At 34.9% G+C, this 19057-nt stretch overlaps 1 protein-coding gene across 2 annotated transcripts in view; it reads right to left on the bottom strand.

Annotated features, from left to right (window-relative positions):
- The window catches only part of TBC1D5 (TBC1 domain family member 5), a 286443-nt gene extending 278997 nt beyond the window's left edge, over window positions 1-7446 (bottom strand). For both annotated transcript variants that reach the window (XM_031057620.1, XM_014307329.2), the window contains exon 1: window positions 7381-7446. The gene's annotated coding sequence lies outside the window, so the exon portion shown is untranslated. The remainder of the gene's footprint in view (window positions 1-7380) is intronic.
- Window positions 7447-19057: the final 11611 nt, after the last annotated feature.

Here is a 19057-nt window from a genome sequence, read left to right as displayed (position 1 = left end):
ATTTAATAACAAAAATTCTTTCCTGTGTATATCTCACAAAAAGGTTCAAATGTGCACTGGCTACACAGATTTTCCTCTTAAATATAAGAATGAGTTTTTGAAGTGCTCTACCAAGTTATCAATATTTTAACAGCTCTCTTAAAAGCTGTTTCATAATAGTGCAGATACTTTGAAGACTGTCTATATTCATTCCATATTAACTGTAGTATATTTTAAGACATTTTATTTTCACATCCAAACAGGGGTAAGAATAGGGAGTGTCCTCTGATCACTGTATCCACAATCACTTTTAGTTGAGAGTTAAAAAATTCCTTTTTATAACCCACCAAGCAATGTTCAGTTCAACTTAGGGGAGTTGTTCATCCACCCAAGGCTTTTATTAAAACCTCTATCATTGTAATTTCTGGATTATGTTACAGAAAACTGAACTCACATTACAGATACTGGTAAGCAAAAGGGAATTTTTAAAGTGAATTTTTCCATGATTGCCCAGCTCACCATTTCATGACTCATGCATTCCTTCCAATCATATTATTCATCACTCCTTTTCATGAAGGCAAGAAATTATAAATTATTACCATCTTGATTTGTCTGAGCACAGAAAAAAACATCTTTAGAATCAATGGACAACTCTACTCCATAGATCAGCTAGTTATTCAAATATGCTTCACTAAAAATGCAGAATACGCCTTCAGATGTGCCTGCAGTTTTACTAATTGTTCCAAGAATGTATAGCATGCACGTGCATACAATAAAGGCTCTCTCTAAGAAAGAGTTTTAAGAATAGCACTTTTTTAAGGTGATTAAAAAGAAACAAAATATTTAATTTTTTTTGAGGTTGTTACCAAAATAAACTTCTTAATTCCAAGGTTTTCATTGCCGGGTAGTACAGGTACTTATTGAGAACAAGTAGACATAGCAAGGCAAACAAAACTGTTCAGAAACTGTGAAAGAAAATGTTAAGAAAATTATCTTTTGAACCAACTAAAAATATATGTCTTAGATACACCAGGGCAAGGAGTTTCCTAGCAGAGAAACAAAAACAAACTACAGAAAATGAACTGTATAATACCAGAAAAAAGTAAAAAAGTGAATGGAAAAGTTTAAATCATATGAATTTCATGCTAAAGCTTACTATACGAAAGTTAAGTTTTGTAGTACTAATCTAAAACCTTTTGTATGAAATGTTGGAATTGAGATAAATATATTTAAATAGGACTGTCCCAGATGCCTTGGATCTTTTAAAATTCTGGTCAACTGAAACATGGTACTAACTACACACATACTCTGACACACGGAAACATGAGAATCAATATAAAAAACAATCAAGAAAGAAAGAATAATAAAGCTCTTCACAATTAATATTTTTGCTGGTTTTGTAACTACTGTAAGGGATGTTTTTAATGTTTGCTTATCCTCATAACAGAGTAAGGAATGTTAAATCCAGCTATAACAATATGTCAAATGCAAGCACCTGGGATAAAGATATAGTCTAAAATTAATGTTTACTATATATAATGCTGTAGAGAATATATTCATCATCTTCAGTACTACTACCAGCTTGTTGTAAGTTACACTTGAATGTTTACAAGATCAGAATTCCAGTTGAAAAGAAAAACCTATTTCAGTAAAGTCACCACACAGGGCATAGCCTTCTTCACTGAACTTTTTGACTCTTCACTGTATCGGCAGTAAGATGTTAGAGGCTCTTTCTGGTAGGCATCTTAATGTATATGGTAAGATATTATACCTACACATGGCAGGACGAGGCATGCTGGTGGTATTCTACAAGCACGCTAACTTCATGCAAATAAGGGGCAGATACACTAGAAAAACTGATTTTTAGCTTCTCTCAGCACTGGAGACAGAATGAACAAGATTATGATACTCTGACTACTACCACGCTGCTAGTAAGTTGCATCCAAGGTAGATAGATGTGTCTTGTTAGTATAGACAAACTTGCAAAGTGCTCCTTATCTAGACATCAGCAAATTCATTAAAACATATTTCAGTATGAAACAGAATCAGCAAAAACATTTGGGATTTGAGGCTGATAAACTCAACAAGCTATGTTTCTCAAGTTGCCAGTCATCTTTTAGATGCTACCCACTCCCCACAGTTAACATAAATAAAAAACTCTCCACTAAATATTGCTTAAAGTTTACATAATATTCACTACCATTACTGAAATATAACTAGTTACTCTAATTCTCATGAGGATTTATTTCACTGTCTGCAAAATAGGAGGTACTTCCTCTCCCAAAAATACACTACAATATATGGACAGTTTATGTCAGGTGACTTTATGAATATCCTATAGAAAAAGTGGGAAGGGGAGATATTGTAAAATCAAAAAATATTAGATTGCAGTTTACACTGTGAACATCTGAGAAGCCATGCTTTGCATAAAAATACAAAACAATGATAACAGTGCAAACAGAACAATTTACAATGTGAATGTTTAATCATGCAGACGTACCTTTTTAAAGTTCTTTCAGATAAAAAGGTAACATCTTTCCTACCACAAAAACTATGTAAATAAATGCACAAATATTGTTGTAAGTAGGTAGATATTTTGATAATATAATAGAATGATTCAACTCTGTAATTGCTTTCACATGTCCAACACAAAAGACCCTGTGCTCTTAATAACCCACTATTTCTACCAATATTAAGCCAGGAAATTCCTACCATCATAATATTGCTTACCCTGGTTACACCATTTCTCTCAAATTCTCATCTTCCTATAGATGCAGCCTCCCTGTGTGATCCTTAGTTTGGGTCAGGAACAACTGCTTTTTCCTTTTGGACAGTGCTGTAGAGTGCAATCATGGACTAGGCCTGGTAATGTCTTGCTGATTGTACCTATTCCCTCTTGCAGACGTGCTCCTTCTAGGCAGTGCTGCAAAGATTTTTCTGTGAAACACAGAATTTCTACTAGCTTGAAGCTTCTTGTTTTGTTAGGTTTTTTTAGCCAAGGTCTTACTAAGACCTATATTTCATGTGAACTTATATTTTAAACAATCTCTGCAACATCTTTTTAAAATATGAGACTTTCATCAATGTCAGCTCTGATCAATCCTACATGCCTTAATACAGACTTCCAAAATGCCTTGCAAAGCAGCTCCCCTATAAAATGAAAGAGAACTTGAATATTCATTTTACAAAGCCAACGCATATGTTTGGTCACAAATACTGGATTATTTTTCTAGTATTTCCCTCTTTTTAAACTTGTAAAGTTTGATTTGAGAGAGTGCTGATCCCTATTCTGTGAAGCAAGCTAGCATCATTAGGATGACAAAATCAAGTCTTATTGTGGCAAGAAGAAACATCATTTAGTGTCAACAACACACTGCTATTGATTTGAACTTCTCCTTGCCTCATGGGTGAAATAACAAGCTCCTACACACAGACTCTCTAAGCATACCAATAGAGGAAAGAGGCAAGAAAAATACTAAAAATGGCTGTATTAAAGATACAACAGGAAATATGTGAGTCATGAGATGCAAATTCTTTTATCTGTATGAAACAAATTGAAGAAGAGCTTAATATGGCTTCTGCAATTTCTATGGAGTTAGATTAGAACAGAAATATACCTACCAATGATATACCAGATTTAGGCTTCCCAACCAATATCTCCTAACTGTTCAACACCCTCTGTGAAACAAGTCAGCTTCATGTTCATTATCTAATACTTACTAATCATTTTTCTAAAATGTTGCCTTATTTTAGCACCCTGGTTCACCATTTCAGCAGAAATTATCCTTTAACAATACTGGTAGGATCTCATCAGAGCAGAGCTAAGAAACTGTCAACACAGCCAGGTTGACTCTTTTCCTATTTCTGAACACACTCCAAGACTTTTTTTTTTACTTCAGGAAAAAAAAATCTTTCTTTTTAAAAGATACAAAAAAGAATAAACCCATGGTCATGCAACATCAGTATAAATACCACTCTGCATAGTGCCCTGGTTTTGGTTGCAATAGAGTTCATTTTCTTCCTCAGGAGATGGTACAGAGCTGTGTTTTGGATTTAGGATGAGAATAATGTTGGTAACACACTGATGTTTTTGTTGTTGTTAAACAGTGCTTGGTCTAAGTCAAAGGACTTTTCAGTGTCTCATGTTCTGCCAGTGTGGAGGTGCACCAGAAGCTGGAAGACAGCACAGTCAGAACAGCTGATCCAAACTGGCCAAAGGGATATTCCATACCACAGAACATCATGGCCAGTATATAAACTGGGGGGAGTTGACCAGAAGAAGCCAATCACTGCTCAAGGACAGACACAAGCTGGGGGACAGTCAGCAGGTGGTGAGCAATTAATTTTTTTTAATTTTTTTTCTTGGGTTTTATTCTTCCTCTCTGTTTTCTCTCTTCTCATTACTATTATTATTATTATATTTTACTTTCTTTCACTTTTTATTTCAATATCTCATGGGGTTTTATTATTTTCCAATTCTACTCCTCATCCCATAATGGCAGAGAGGGGAGTGAGTGAGGGGCTACAAAGTACTTGGTTGCCAGCTGGGTCAAACCACAACACACATCAATAGCTCCTTTTCCAGAACTTAAAGCTATGTATTTAAGCAAATCTGCAAACTAAAAAATGTAATGAAATTAAATACTGCTTGTGTTGTCTAACTACACTAAAATTTAAGCTAATTTCAAACATTTTTGTAGCATCAATTTAGCATGCTAGAATTCCATCGTCTATCTCTTAAAACACGAACAAAGTAATATACACGGCATAAAAAATTACTTCAAGATAACTTCCTTGTTAAAAATACTTAAGTATAAGGAACAAAGCTATTTTCATACCACATCCAGAAAATGGATGAGGTGTGAAAGAAATCTCTTGTTTAATGTGACCTTTGGCTGTACTTTCACTTGTCATCATTATGAAGTAGCTACTCTCAGTGCCAACACATAAGCTGCGTTATATTATCCCATAACAGTAGTAGCACGTCTTTCAGGGAGTGTTTCATACTTCAAGAAACTGGTGGCAGAATGCACTGACAGCACTTACCTTTGTAGCTGCTTATAATAGGTCTTATTCAACAATAAGACCTCATTTACAAAAGGAAATAAGAGGGCACTAAATTTCAGAGAGTATATCGCATAAACTAGGATATGTTGAGGAACTCCCTTGGAGTTCTCAGCTTCAGTGAAAACATTCAAATAAGAAGAAATGTAAATTTCAGATTGGAACTCTGCCCCAAATAATAATATTCAGAGCTTTGTTACTGTGCACAGACCAAAAATACTGCATCATTAAGATCCGCAACATACTTGACTTTTCTTAACGCATGTAATTAAGAAAATATTTCTGGAAAGCAAATGAATTTGAAATTCAAGTAAGATTAATAGAACAAATATGGCAAATTTACGTTTTATACAATGGTAGCAAGCTGCAGAATAAAAATCAGTAGCTATCATTATCTAAAGCTGTTCATCTAACACCACAGAGAGAAAAACTATTGATACATACTGTACACACATTTTTATCCATGTATATAAATCAAAGGAAACAGCTTCCTTTAAGGCAAGCATATGAAGATACTAAAGCAAGATACAAATTAAATATTCATACATTCAATATTTCAAAATAAGGAATTTGGATATACACATGCATAATTTAAGTTCTATAGTGAAACCTGTCTACAGAGGCCATTTCTACTGTATTTCAACAGCATTGAAACTTGAAATGTACAATGCAGCCTTTCCATGCTGTGTTAAAACTTTAAAGTATATAGTAATTCATTTCAAGCACTAAACATGGAATAAAGGCCACATTATGCACACGGCACTTCTGCAGAGGAACTGCTGCTTTGCCCTATTCATTTCAGCTCTGAAACAGGGCTGTCAGTCCTGCAAGGTGCTCTCGGACTGCCTGAGGTACTCGCTGGGAACTGAGGCTAAATAAATAGGCAACTTCAGGAACAAGGTGGCTTACTGGCCCTGAAGAGCCCATCACTCAGAATTGACTCTAAGTCAAATTCTGATCCCAAGCACCAGTTTTAAACTCTGCTGAGCTGGTGCCCACACCTAAAGCCTGAAACTGGCCCCTTACACTGTCCTTATACAGTCACTCAAGCCTCTATGGAATAAAGGTGATATTTCAGACCTTTGTGATTGGCAGAGGAAAGGAACACAAAAACAGGTTTCACGCTATGTTGTGCACTAGAAATTATTCTTTGTGATCACAGAACCTGGAAGTAGTTTCTGTACAATAACACAGGCATATTAAATTTGAAGAGCTTATAAATTTCTATGCATTCAAAAAACACTGGGAGAAAAAAAACCCCTTACTATCCATCCACCTTCCTTCCCTCAACATGTATCTCTTTCTGCATGTGTCATCTAAAGATACCAGCATTCCTCTCCATGTATTTAAAACCTCGCCACTGAAAAAGAATTCTCCATATGGGTTATTAATGTGAATATTTTATTTTCTTATTAAAAGTTAAATGTATTTAGTTCAAACATCAAAAGCCTCATTTTAAAAACATTCATTTTACTGGGACAAAAATATATGTTAACTTCAAGAATAATTAAAGAATACTTATTAAGGGGAAATAAAACTACTCTATTTCTACTCAGTTTGAAGTAGACATTTATCTTTGCCCCTTAAAGGTCACTCATTTGATCTTGACACACCTATGAAATCATAGAAGCAAAAGCTAAGTAAGTAGAAAAGTGGTAGTAAGGAATATAAAACTAAACAAAATTAGTATCTACATGGTAAATTACTTCATTGAAAACCATCTATGGATTCTGCAAAGAATATACTTTTGCCTTAGAGCTAGTACTTTAATTTTCAAGAACTAAGAAAAAAAAAATCAAAACTAGTCAGTAACAATGCAGCGTCGAAAAGCAATAAACTCAAAATTAAGTTATAAATAATTTAAAGCATGTCATGAAGATGTATTAATAATTCATCAGATAAATAATTTACTAAATAATCAAATAAATAAATAATGAAATACATAAATAAATCAGCAAATAAATAATTCTGCAAAATAACCTAAACAATAAGTCACTAAAACAAATGACAAACCTACAAAACTACAATGATTTTCTAAATTCTGATAGTTTTAAATAAACAAATGTATATAAACTAGATCAATCTTTGGTGGATAGAGAAATATTTTTCACTGCTATTGGTGAATTCCTGATTACACTGTACAAGGATACAATTTTAGATTTTACAAGAGTGCAGTTTTTCCCTTGTAAATTATTAACATGATTGCTACAATACATTCTGCTCTGTATTTTACATGTAATCCCTTTATGTAGCTCATTTTTCCCCCCCAAAAATGAAAATCTCTTTACAACATTCTTAATTCACATATTTCTTTTTTTTTCTGGGTGCAGTACTTACAACACTGCAATAGCCTTCTTGGTGGTTCTCTTATTGTCTTCTGCAAACCTTCAGAAGTTTTGCTGCAGGGGAAAAACAAGTAGAATAACCTTAATTATTACAGATGGTATCTCATTCATTAGCAGATGACAACATTTTATTTGAAAGCACAAGAAAAGCTGTTTTATAATTCTACAAAGCAAGTTAATGTGAAACAACCATTACAGTTTGCAGACTACCGAAAGTTTTTAGAAGTCTTTGGTGGAACGAGTTCAAGCAGACTGAGGCCTGTTTCTTGTATTTAAGCTGACACACAATCTGTGCAAACTGGCACTAATTCAGATGTAAAGACAAACCACGAGAAGGACAAAATACTTGGCTGACATCTAATGTTATCCTTGATTTTGGAAGTTCATAGTCCTTGAAAGAATACAGTGAGATCATTTAATATTCACTATCTAAGTACATTCACAATTTAATTAGAATACTGCACTCCAAAGCTAACATTGGTACCACAAAGGTCAAAATCCACTCTTCTCCTCAATCAATTTTCAGTCTCCATTTATTTTAATGAATAATATTGAAAGTCACCACAGCTTTCTTCAAAGTGGTACTCTGTAAATATAGCAGTTGAAGAAATGTGCCACAAGTGTAATCATGCTACCAACTTTCACCTGTTCTGTCAAAAAGGTTTATTTGCTTTCTTCCATAATGCACATTACACATAGGAAAGAGCAAGACAGTTTTACAAACCATGCTACTGACATGGATTCTTTGTGTCTGTATGGACTACAAAAATGAAGGAATACATCAAACCTGAAGTTATATGTTGTATACATGCATGCTTTTTTGCTCCTTGTTTCAAAGGAAGTCAGTGTGCAGTGTTGTTCCTGCAAGCAGTATCTCAAATTGCTGATGGTGCTGCTGTATTTCAGCATTTAAAAGCATAAAGGATAATTTACTCTTAAAACTACCTGGGCACGTTATATTTAACAAGTCTCAAATTCTCTTTAGGGATTATAATAAGAAAACACTTTGCTTAATCATAAATTTTATATTTATCTTGGCTAAACACCCTCCTTTGGATAGACTGCCATGTTTTGTCAAGAAAAATCAACACAGTGGAAATGAAGTACTTGTTCTGTTGTGTGGTCATTCAAAAGAGTATGTAGAAGTAATGTAAATGTGCACCAGTGCTGCTGATAATTTCACGCTCTCATACACTCATTTCAATTTGCTTTAAAAAGGACTATTCCTCCTGGCTAAATATAGTCATCATGAAAAAGCATACCTCCCCTTTGAGCTAATAACACTGCAAGCCTCAAGACACAACAGTACAAAAACTTCTATATTTTAAGGAACCTGAAGCACTTTCTCCTCACAGTATGTGTTTCTGAAGTGGGACAAATAAGACTGGTTTTTTTTATTAACGTATTCTCATTTAGCGTACAGATTTCTCTTTGAAAATGACAACTCATTCCCACACCACATCTCAGAATCCCATCCAGCCCCCCCAAAAAATCATATATATCATATATATCCCAAATGCTTCTTTTTAAAAGCAATGGGACATTGTAAAAGCAGCCTGCACTGTGACACATTAAAACATTTTGAGGATTACTGGGATGTACAATGGCTCTGGAGGTTCTGGAATCAGACCTTCTATAGGAAGAACTATTTAGTCACAGAGCATTCATCTGCAGCTTTGGAGCCTCTGGTAGCAGTGATTTTTCACCAATGAGTTACAGTAGAGCTAAAACTGTAATTACAGTTACTGACATCTTAAACCCAAATTTTTTCCTTTTAAAATTTACTCATTTTTTAATTACTTTCATGTTTAATTTGGGCTTCTAACCTGTGGTTACAGAACTCACCTCCTCACACAACTACTTCTGTCTAAGCTGGAGGGTCATAATAATCTGCTCAAATAAGACATGTAAATCATTAAAAGAGGGACCCAAACCAGCCAATGGCTTGGGATACTGCCACCTTTCCCCCACTGGCAGTCACATGCAAATTCCACCATACACAAGAGACAAAGACAGAAACTGAATTTGGTTCTCTTCCTCTCTTCTGCCAGCTGGTCCTCTTCCCCTCCAGCCCTCAAACATCATACAGGTGCCTTACACCATGCAGATCATGAGGAAGATTTGTCAACAGAAAACTAAAGCAGAAGGCACTGATGTTCAGGTGTACTTCACAGAGAAGAACAGCAAAAATCAAGTAATCATGTGTGTTCCCTACTCTGCCCAATCTGGGAAGCTGTGCCACAACACAGAGGTTCCCTTCCTAGCACTCAAGTTAATTTGGGAGGTAATTCAAGGAACTGGATTGTACCCCACACCTAAGAAGAAATTTCAAATATTTACAACAGCAAAATTATAAATCAGGCACACAGTACAAGGACTGAGCAACAAAGCTGTTTCATTTTCCTCCTTTTCATATTGCCATTATCAGAAAGTTTCTTAGTTTGAAGGCACAAATCAGACCTAAAGAAACCACATACTGCTGCTTGCTTCCTTTGAATATAGGAAATATAGGAATTTTAGTAAGGAGAGGAGAGAGATAAGTGTGGCTGCCGGGGTTATGTCTTGCTTAGTTAGTTCTTGGATAATAAGTCATTTGGGTAGGAATCCTGTTAGGGGAGGGTGTCCTGCAAGAGAGAGGAGGGTTAAGAACAGGGAAACAGGGAAATATAGAAAACAGGGAAACACAGAAAGCAGGGAAATTTTAGAAAGAGATTGCCATGTAATATCAATATTCAGGATTTTTTTTTTAATACTCAGGAGTAAACACAGGGAGAAAGAGAAAAGCTGGACAGACAAGCTTAACCAGATTATACCAACATCAGGTACTGGCTACTATATTCAGACCCACTTTTCAAGGATTCCTGGAATTGTTATGAAGTTGCACAAAATATTTAGCATTATCAACAAAAAAAAAAAATAAAAGAAACCTACAATCGTTTATTATATATAGGAACTTAAAGAATGCATAAGTATTTCAATACTAGAAGGTTCCTTCTTGTGCCACAATTTCCTCCCTCTATTTATTACAACTGATCAATTAAATTAAAGATTATCTGTTTGGCCCACTTCACATAGAAAGACACTTTTGTGACACAGTACAGTACTTCATAAAAATTTTAAATGCATCTGATTTTTTAAATAATAAAAAGTAAAAAAGTGGGTTTATCACATATTGATAAGTCTAACTAAAAACTGTAAAAGTAATCAGACCTAAAATGTTATAGGATAATTTTGAGTATGTTCTTGGTAAAAACTTTGAGTATTTCTGAATAACTTTTTAACCAGCTTCTTCCAATTGTCTCAAAGGTAAAAATCAATTGCAAAATATTGAAACATAGCAAAATGTTAAATCCCAAACTACTGAATTAACTCCTATCAATACAAGACATAGCTCATTTGACTGTTATGACCCACATTTCCTAGTCGATTTTTAGATAAAAACAAGCAGATTATCAGCAAAGGTTTATCTCAAATTCCCACATGTACAGCATGCCACATTAAATATATGCAAATCAACCTCTTTCTCCTCTACTTTTTTTGAGCTGTCAACTCATATGACCTGAAGCCATAGTTAACGATTACAATTATTTGACTTTCATATTTATACAATCAGTCATCAGATATGCATGTTAATTGATTTTAACAGATAGTTTTGTATTCTAATGATCAACGGTAAGTGTACATTTTACCAACTTCTTGATTTATAAGAAAATAAAACTTATATCAGTTTTCACAATTAACCCTTCATTGTATTGATTTGCAGTATTCAATGGGAACTTCTCAATAACATGTTAACCTGGAAGCACTCCAAACTAAGAAATCTTAATATCTTTTGGTAGCAAAATTTAATTTTCAAATTACAGTCGCTCTTCTATTGTGTTTAAAATTTATCTAAACAATGCACTGTCAATTTATTAGAATTGATGAAAGATAATTTATACTTAATTGTACTGGGCAAGCAAGTAGTTTGAAGTTATTTAATATTCACATTTGGCCACTTAAAAGTTCATTTCTCTTTTTCAATGAACCTTAGTCATGCATTCCTAGATTTCAATAAGCCTCCAGATATCATATATATGACAGAGTACAACACTACATTTAAGATCCTTATTTTTCAAGTTACATGCTTAAGGCCAAAGGGTTCCTCTGTTGTCATCACTAAATATATTAACTGAACTGTTTTGTTTTGTTTTTTTACATGGCTGAAAATTTAAACTTTGCATTTAAAATTTTATTTTGGATGCCCTATTTCTGGAAACATAAAATAAGACATTAAAAATTGCACACATTTTCAAGTGAAGAATTTACTACCTTCTAAGATTATACAAAGTGCAATCATTACCTTCCACAATTAATAGTTTTTGTTCTTTATGTCTATTCATAAAAAAGAGTGGATATTGCATCGTATTCTCAAAGATCAGATCATGTCTGGTTCTGTAGAAGGGCTCTCCCAATTTAGGCCTTAATTGCTGCTGTACTAACTGATCATGCACCAATTTTGATAAAGCAAGAGCTGCTGGATCCCTTTCTCAGCATATTTTAATACCAATATAGATATTTTAATTTCTGCAAAATGCAGAATCTTTCCATTTTCTATTAATAACTGAGTGAAGTGCAGAGGTTATTCAGCTTTTATTCAGGTGAGCTTTATACACTCTAAGTTCTGCTACTATTATCTTTTTGTCTGCTAGCTCCAATTAATTTCAAGTGAGATTTATCCACTATAAGATTCTGAGACATTCTCTACAACAAAAAGAGACACTAGCACACTCATGGAGATACACAATGCTTATTCAAGTTCTTGCAATGGACCAGGATCAGAAGAAACTCAAAGTCACGTTGCACAACCATGAATAAGCACCTTAACCCCTAAAACACTCTTTAATGCACTTCTCTGATTTTTAAAAAGTCTTGATTTCACACTGAACATAATGAGAAAGTTAGTGAATATATGATGGGATTTTGTTGCTTACTTAATAGCTGTTTTCCTTAAACTAAGGTTTGCCAGCATGACAAATACCAATAAGGCAAATAAATTCTCTTCAATCTTTCCCTTACTGGGAAACAACTTCTTGGCCTTCAACAGATCTTGGTTTTAATTCTGAACATAATGAGAAAGTCTGCAGGTCTGCAGAAAGAAGAAATGCATTCTACTATAATCACTAACCCCATGTGAACACCACAGATATAAGTATAGAAAGACCCTGGTTTCTCTTCTACAATTCAGCGCTATGAGTTAACCACCTTAAGGTGGTTCACTGTAAGGTTTATAACTTTTGTAGCTGAGGCAGACCTTAAGATAAATGGAAAGGAGAAAAAAAGATCCTATACTTATATGTGAAACTCCAATATAATCAGCCAGAAGAAAATAGTGGGAAATATAAGACAAATATGCTAATAAAATCCACATATATATTTTACATGTAAATATCTAATAAACTTAGAAAATAGATATAATTCCTAGTTTCTAAAAATGTTTTCTATCCCTACTTCTCTTTGAACTTGACTGTTAAAAATTACAAACCTGGTAATGTCAGCTATGAAGAAAAAGAAGTAAAATTTAACAATTACTTATGGGCTGACTGAGCCAAAAAAGTCCTGATCTGACTAATAAGTAAGGTACATTCATTTACATCACAGTAAATGGGGTTACACCAAGCTGCCAATCAGTCACTAGTGGGGTTCTTCAGGGCTCCACTTTAGGCCAATGCTCTTCAGTGTCTTCATAAATTATTTGGATGCAGGACTCAAATGTATACTGAGTTTGCTGACAACACTAAATTGGGAGGAGCTGTTGACTCCTTCCATAGCACAGAGGCCTTGCAGAACCATCCTAGCAAATCAGAGGGCTCAGCAATCACCAGCTGAATGACAATTTACAAGGGCAACTGCCGGAATCTGCAGCTGGGACATGGCAACTCTGGATGTATGGACTGACTGGGGAATGAGAAGCTGGACAGCAGCCCTGTGCAAAAGGACTGGGGGTCCTGGGCAGTGGTGAACTGAATATGAATCAGCAGTGTCCTGGCAGCTAGAAGGGTTGACAGTGCCCTGGGGTGCATCCAGGCACAGCACTGCCAGCTGGGCAAGGGAGGGGATGGTCCTGTTCTGCTCTGCGCTGGGGTGGCCTCATCTTGAATACTGTGTGCAGTTTTGGGCACCACAATAGAAGAAAGCTATAAAGCTATTAGAGAGTGCAGAGGGCCACAAGGAGGATGCAGGGTCTCGAGGGGAAGACATACAAAAAGCAGCTGAGGTCACTTGGTTTGTTCAGCCCAGAGGAGACTGAGGGAGGACCTGCAGTTACAACTTCCTTGTGAGGCGAAGTGGAGCAGCAGGCACTGATCTCTTCTCTGTGGTGACCAGTGACAGGACCCGAGGGAACGGCCTGGAGTTGTGTCAGGGGAGGTTTAGTCTGGGTATCTGAAAAATGTTCTTCACCCAAAGGGTGGCTGGGCGTTGGAACAGGCTCCCCAGGGAAGTGGTCCCAGCACTAAAGCCTGACAGAGCTCAAGAAGGATTTGGACATCGCTCCCAGGTGCACAATAAGACTCTTGGGGCTGTCCTGTGCAGGGCTGGGAGTTAGACCTGATGATCCCTGTGGGTCCCTCATAACTCAGGAAATTCTTTGATTCTTTTATTCATTTAAGTTACAATTTATATAAACATTTTCACAAGATGCCTGAACCTAGATTAAAGTACAAGCAAAAGAAAATACTGTTTACTACTCACTATTTTTAAACAGTATGTTAATTGCTCATATTGAAGATTGATGATTAGAAGTAGCATATGATTAGCAATACTCATTGTATTTACTAAAAACTGAGAGGAAACAAAGCATAGAAAGCAACTGGTGATACTTCCTGATGACAACTTTTATATGAAGAATTGCAACTACAATAAATTCCACAGTTAAATGTTAAATTAAGGCTATGTATAGAAAGAAGACCAATAAAACACATTCTGGGAAATGAGGATATAGTGTACCTAAAAAATGTCCAGTTCTAAGACAAGCATGAGTTCAGGGATTGCAAGCCACCATCCAGATCACTGAAACTATTAAGGGGATTTTGACAGGGACAACTGAGAGAAAAAAATCTGGAAGTTCAGTATCAGTGGCTTAGTATCCAACAGTCTACACATAATCTTAGTCACAAATGTGAAGCTTAATCCACAAAATATAGAAAACCACTTACTATACTGCCCCTGTTGCACAGTAATGTGTCCTCTGTCACTATTTCATGCAGAAGAAATATTTATGAAAATGGGTACATTGAATACAGCTAGTAGCTAAGCTTAGTTACCTGTATACACAGGTGATCATATTTGATCAGATATGATCAAAAATCATCAGGGATAAGGGTCTTCCATTGTCCTTGATGTAGAAAGTATAGTCTTTAGGATATTTTGTTAATTTCATACCAAAAACATTTAAGTACTTTGAAACTCACTGTATAATCTCAATAAAGAAAAAATATATTCTCAATCAGCTGCATCAATTAGGTACAGCCATATGAGGTCCAGCAAAGGTGCAAGGCATGGAAGGAAAAATACCAAAAAATGGGAACAGAGAGAGGACAAAAGAAAATATTGATCATTTTGATGACAAAATGTGATAAAAAGGATGTTCACAGATGTATTAAAAATCATGTTCATAAAAACTCTAAGTCTCAATTTGTGAAACAGAAAATGTTGTACCACCTCCAAGTTCACCAATACCTGTCCTCCCTAAATGTCACTCTATTTTATCATGGTGACTAAATTACAATGGACTTGATAACATTAAGAAATACATGAATAAGAATGACATTAGTTTGCTTGCATAAAATCAGCCCAGTACTTGGATGCTGCCTGTCTATAACAAAGTGGTACATGAACGGTGCATAAGTGGCAAAACGCCTCTTCTGACATGAAGGCTCCTTTTGAGAGTCCCAGTGTCACCAGGAGAACCATGCCTCATGGCACCTAAATGGACAAAACATAGACACTCTAGTGCTAAGAGAAATGAAAGGCTGCAGAGTTTCTCTTTGAACAAGTAACTATTTTACACAGAATCATCAAGTTACCGAATGCAAACCACAGCAGAAAACTGCTGCAAATTTCAATCCTGTTAGTGGATACATGAATTTAGGGAAGAAGATGGAAGTATCATCATTGTAGGGCAAAATTGCTGGGTTTTATTTTAAACATGCTTAAACTCAACATTTTAACTTAAACATTTAAGAGTGATTTTAGTCTGAAAGTTTTCCATCTCTTGCCACCTGAAACTGGCGATCCAAATGTCTATAATAGCGCATTTGAAATGCTGAGTTATATTAATCTCATACTAACTATAGCAGTTCAATTTCAACAAATTTCTCAGGGTTTTTGCATACTGCTGAATAAATGACTCTGGAATTAGCTTACTTTTCTTGGAGGCATTATATGAGATTATTTCTTAGTCTCCTCCTCTTTGATTTAGTACACATCTTCAGATAATTTATTAATGTTCTGGATATCTCATTCATCATCTATTATTACTAGTGTCATAAATTAGAGGAATGGAACAAAGCACTGGACTATATGCTTTTTCCACATTCATCAATAAAACAGCTACCTCTGTTAGCAAATACTCTGTAAAGTAGTTGGTTTATCCACTAAGATGAGATCAGGAGCAGTTTTTCAACTCAAATCCCAAAACAGATTAGATTTATAGTATAAGAGGCTATTAATGAAATAAAAATCAGGGCTTCACTTTAGAATATAAAAGGGTAGAAATAGCTGGTCTTCAAAATATAAAAGCAAATGTCAGACATTGCTATATCTTCTAAAATACTCAGATGAATTAGAAGGCTGATGAACGCCAGTTTTACCTGGAAAATGGATTAATTGTTAAAATGCTATAATTTTGTCAGCATACTATAGAACAGTAAAGACAAGGAAAGATTCAATTAACAGGAATTTAAATGTCAACATTTAAATCAGCAGTAATATTGCTCAAGAAGAGAAGTTGCCTCAACTGGGGCTAAGCAGGAAAAATGAAACCCCTTGCCTTTTCATTTTTGGAGGTTTTTTGTTGGTTTTTTTTTGGTTGGTTGGTTGGTTGGTTGTCCTTTTTTTTGTTTTTTGGGTTTTTTTGACAATCTAAACATAAAGGACATTGGAACATACAATTGTGAAAATTTCATAATATTTTCAAGATAATGGATATTAGTGGGAATCCTATAGGTAACAAATTACATAGTGGTATACTATTCTACATAAAGTACTGGAAAAGAGACTGAATTTACATTATTATGAAACATTAACTACTGACTTTAAAAGGTCATTATGCCTGTATTAAATTACATATTTGAATTAAATCTCAATATCCAAAAATCAGTTTTTGTTGTTTTATGTAGGGACTGTTGATATATTTTGTACATATTCACTATTTACATTCCTTTAACTAAATCTCTCATTAAGACAAATTAGTATTTTGCATGATGCAACAATACTGCACTCACCTCTTTCTAACTGTTTATCGAAAATATTTAAACCAGAGTTAGGACTTCATCAATGTAATGAGATATAGAATTTAAGTTCCTATAATATAGAAGAAAAGAACTCCAAATGTTAGTTTGGAAGTGGATAAAATGCTTCCAGCAGCAACTGTGTATCTAATCTCTACAAGGGAAGAAATTCTTTCATCTTTAGGCACTACAGATCAGGTATTTCAGGCTCCAATATGACCTGAAAACAACAAAATTAAAGTTTCCAACCAAATTAAAAGTTCATTGTGCTACCTCTAATTCAGGAACCTCATTATTTTCTTTCTAGAACCTTCAATAGCTGTAGCAACTGATGACTAATAAAACATACTTGTACCAATGCCTTTTAAAGTTAATTCAACTCAACACAGTTACACTCTCCTATAGTTACAGCAAATAGTGGAACAGCAAATTAACTAGATGAGCTGCACCTTTTGTTAGTCTCCAGTTTGATCAGTTTGGCAATGATCATACCTCTTATTTAATCTATAAAGGCAGTTTGCAGTCAAAAAGAACCTTATGACGAAAATAAGTAGTACCCTCTTTGTATTGCGGTGCACTTGGTTTGAGGACTGACATAAAGGGGAGAAGCCAATCCCTTCTCTGATTGAGAGCAGCCATTTGCACTCTCTTATCTCTGCCTCACTTCAGATAAAAATGCACACTGTCAGGGAAATGCTAAATGTTAATCTTCTCTCTCACAATTACAATATTTACCCATTAGTAGGTCCCCTGAATTCCATTTTCAGTCTTGGTGAATTTCTAATTTCCACAATGGGAAACTTAATTAGACAAGAGACTATAAGCAAGTCATACCCAAAATGTCCAGCAGCAATCTAGAAGTAACAGTTACAAGATAACTCTGGTGAAAAAAGACTTCATTGAATCTGATCTCCCACACCAATGCAACTGCTCTGCAACTGAGGGAGTAGTCAAAAAAACAGAAGTGTTGGCAATGGCACCATCCCCTGATGCAAGAGTTTTCTTGACTTAGTGTTTCCAAAATATCTGAGATTTTTTTCCCTTCCTTCCTTTTTGCTCACTGAGTGAAAAAGTTATTTTTGCATGAATTCTTAACAGAGCCCCTGTTAACAAATCAAGGAACATACCTGGTTAATTTACATCAGACCAACTTCAATATATTAACCTTGGTATGCATGGAAGAAGGTTTTTCTTTTCCTCATCCCAAAGAGATTATTACTTCCTTATCTAAAACTTTACAACAAAATCCCAGCAAAGGGTAACTACATTATTTTCCAGGTAAATAAGCAGATAACCTGTTCCATACTCTGAATACACAATTTGCTGGTGATAGGTTTTAACATTAATCAATGACTGTATAAAAGTACTGAAAAATCATGGAAAAAATGTTTTAGCTCATCCCGTATGGAATGTGGAATAAAGAGTCAAATTTCCTTAAATAATTATGCCAACATAACTTTCCTCTAACTCTTGCTACTTAATTCTCATAACCTTCAGATTTGCTAAAAATATCAATGAAGAATAAGTTGCATGCTGAATAGACAGCAACTAACCACCAAGAAGTAAACAAAAATAACATTTCTTTGGTTAGAATGCAGAACAAAAAATTGAATTAAATAATTTTCTCTTTTAGGTTTATTTTTATTGTAGGTTCTCCAAGACACAAAGTTCTGTCTTCTTTTTAACATAAGATATTTAGAAGGCTTTAGATATTTACATACCTGCTAGATAGGATCACTACTTGTAAATGTTGACTCTTAACTTGATTGTAAGGGACATCACTGTCGCATTCTCTAATTAGAGAAATTACATGAAATTTAAACCTTTGCTTCTCAGCAACACCGTTATCCTCTAAATTGTACTAGTACAGTTGAGTACATATTCTCAGACATATTTTTAAGCCCTATATGTTAGAACATTCATTCATATAGTTGATCAGAAGCACATGTGGTCCTGCAATTATCTAAAACATTTATCACTTGGACAAAAAGCCAAGCAGGAAACTTGAAATCTGTTACCACAAAGCAGTGGTTAAATGCAAGAGGAGAACTGGGAAGATGGCATTGTGAAGCAAGCAGACAGGTAGCAGTGGAGGGCCAAATCTGACAATACCAGAACCAAAGACAAACCTCTCCATAGGGGGCTGTGAAACTAATTTCCTCAACTCAATTATTACCA

Source organism: Geospiza fortis, unplaced genomic scaffold, assembly GCF_000277835.1.
Source record: "Geospiza fortis unplaced genomic scaffold, GeoFor_1.0 scaffold95, whole genome shotgun sequence".
In the NCBI taxonomy this organism is placed as follows: Eukaryota; Metazoa; Chordata; class Aves; order Passeriformes; family Thraupidae; genus Geospiza; species Geospiza fortis.
Note: the sequence above shows the minus strand (reverse complement) of the source record. Positions and strands in the feature narration are given on the sequence as shown.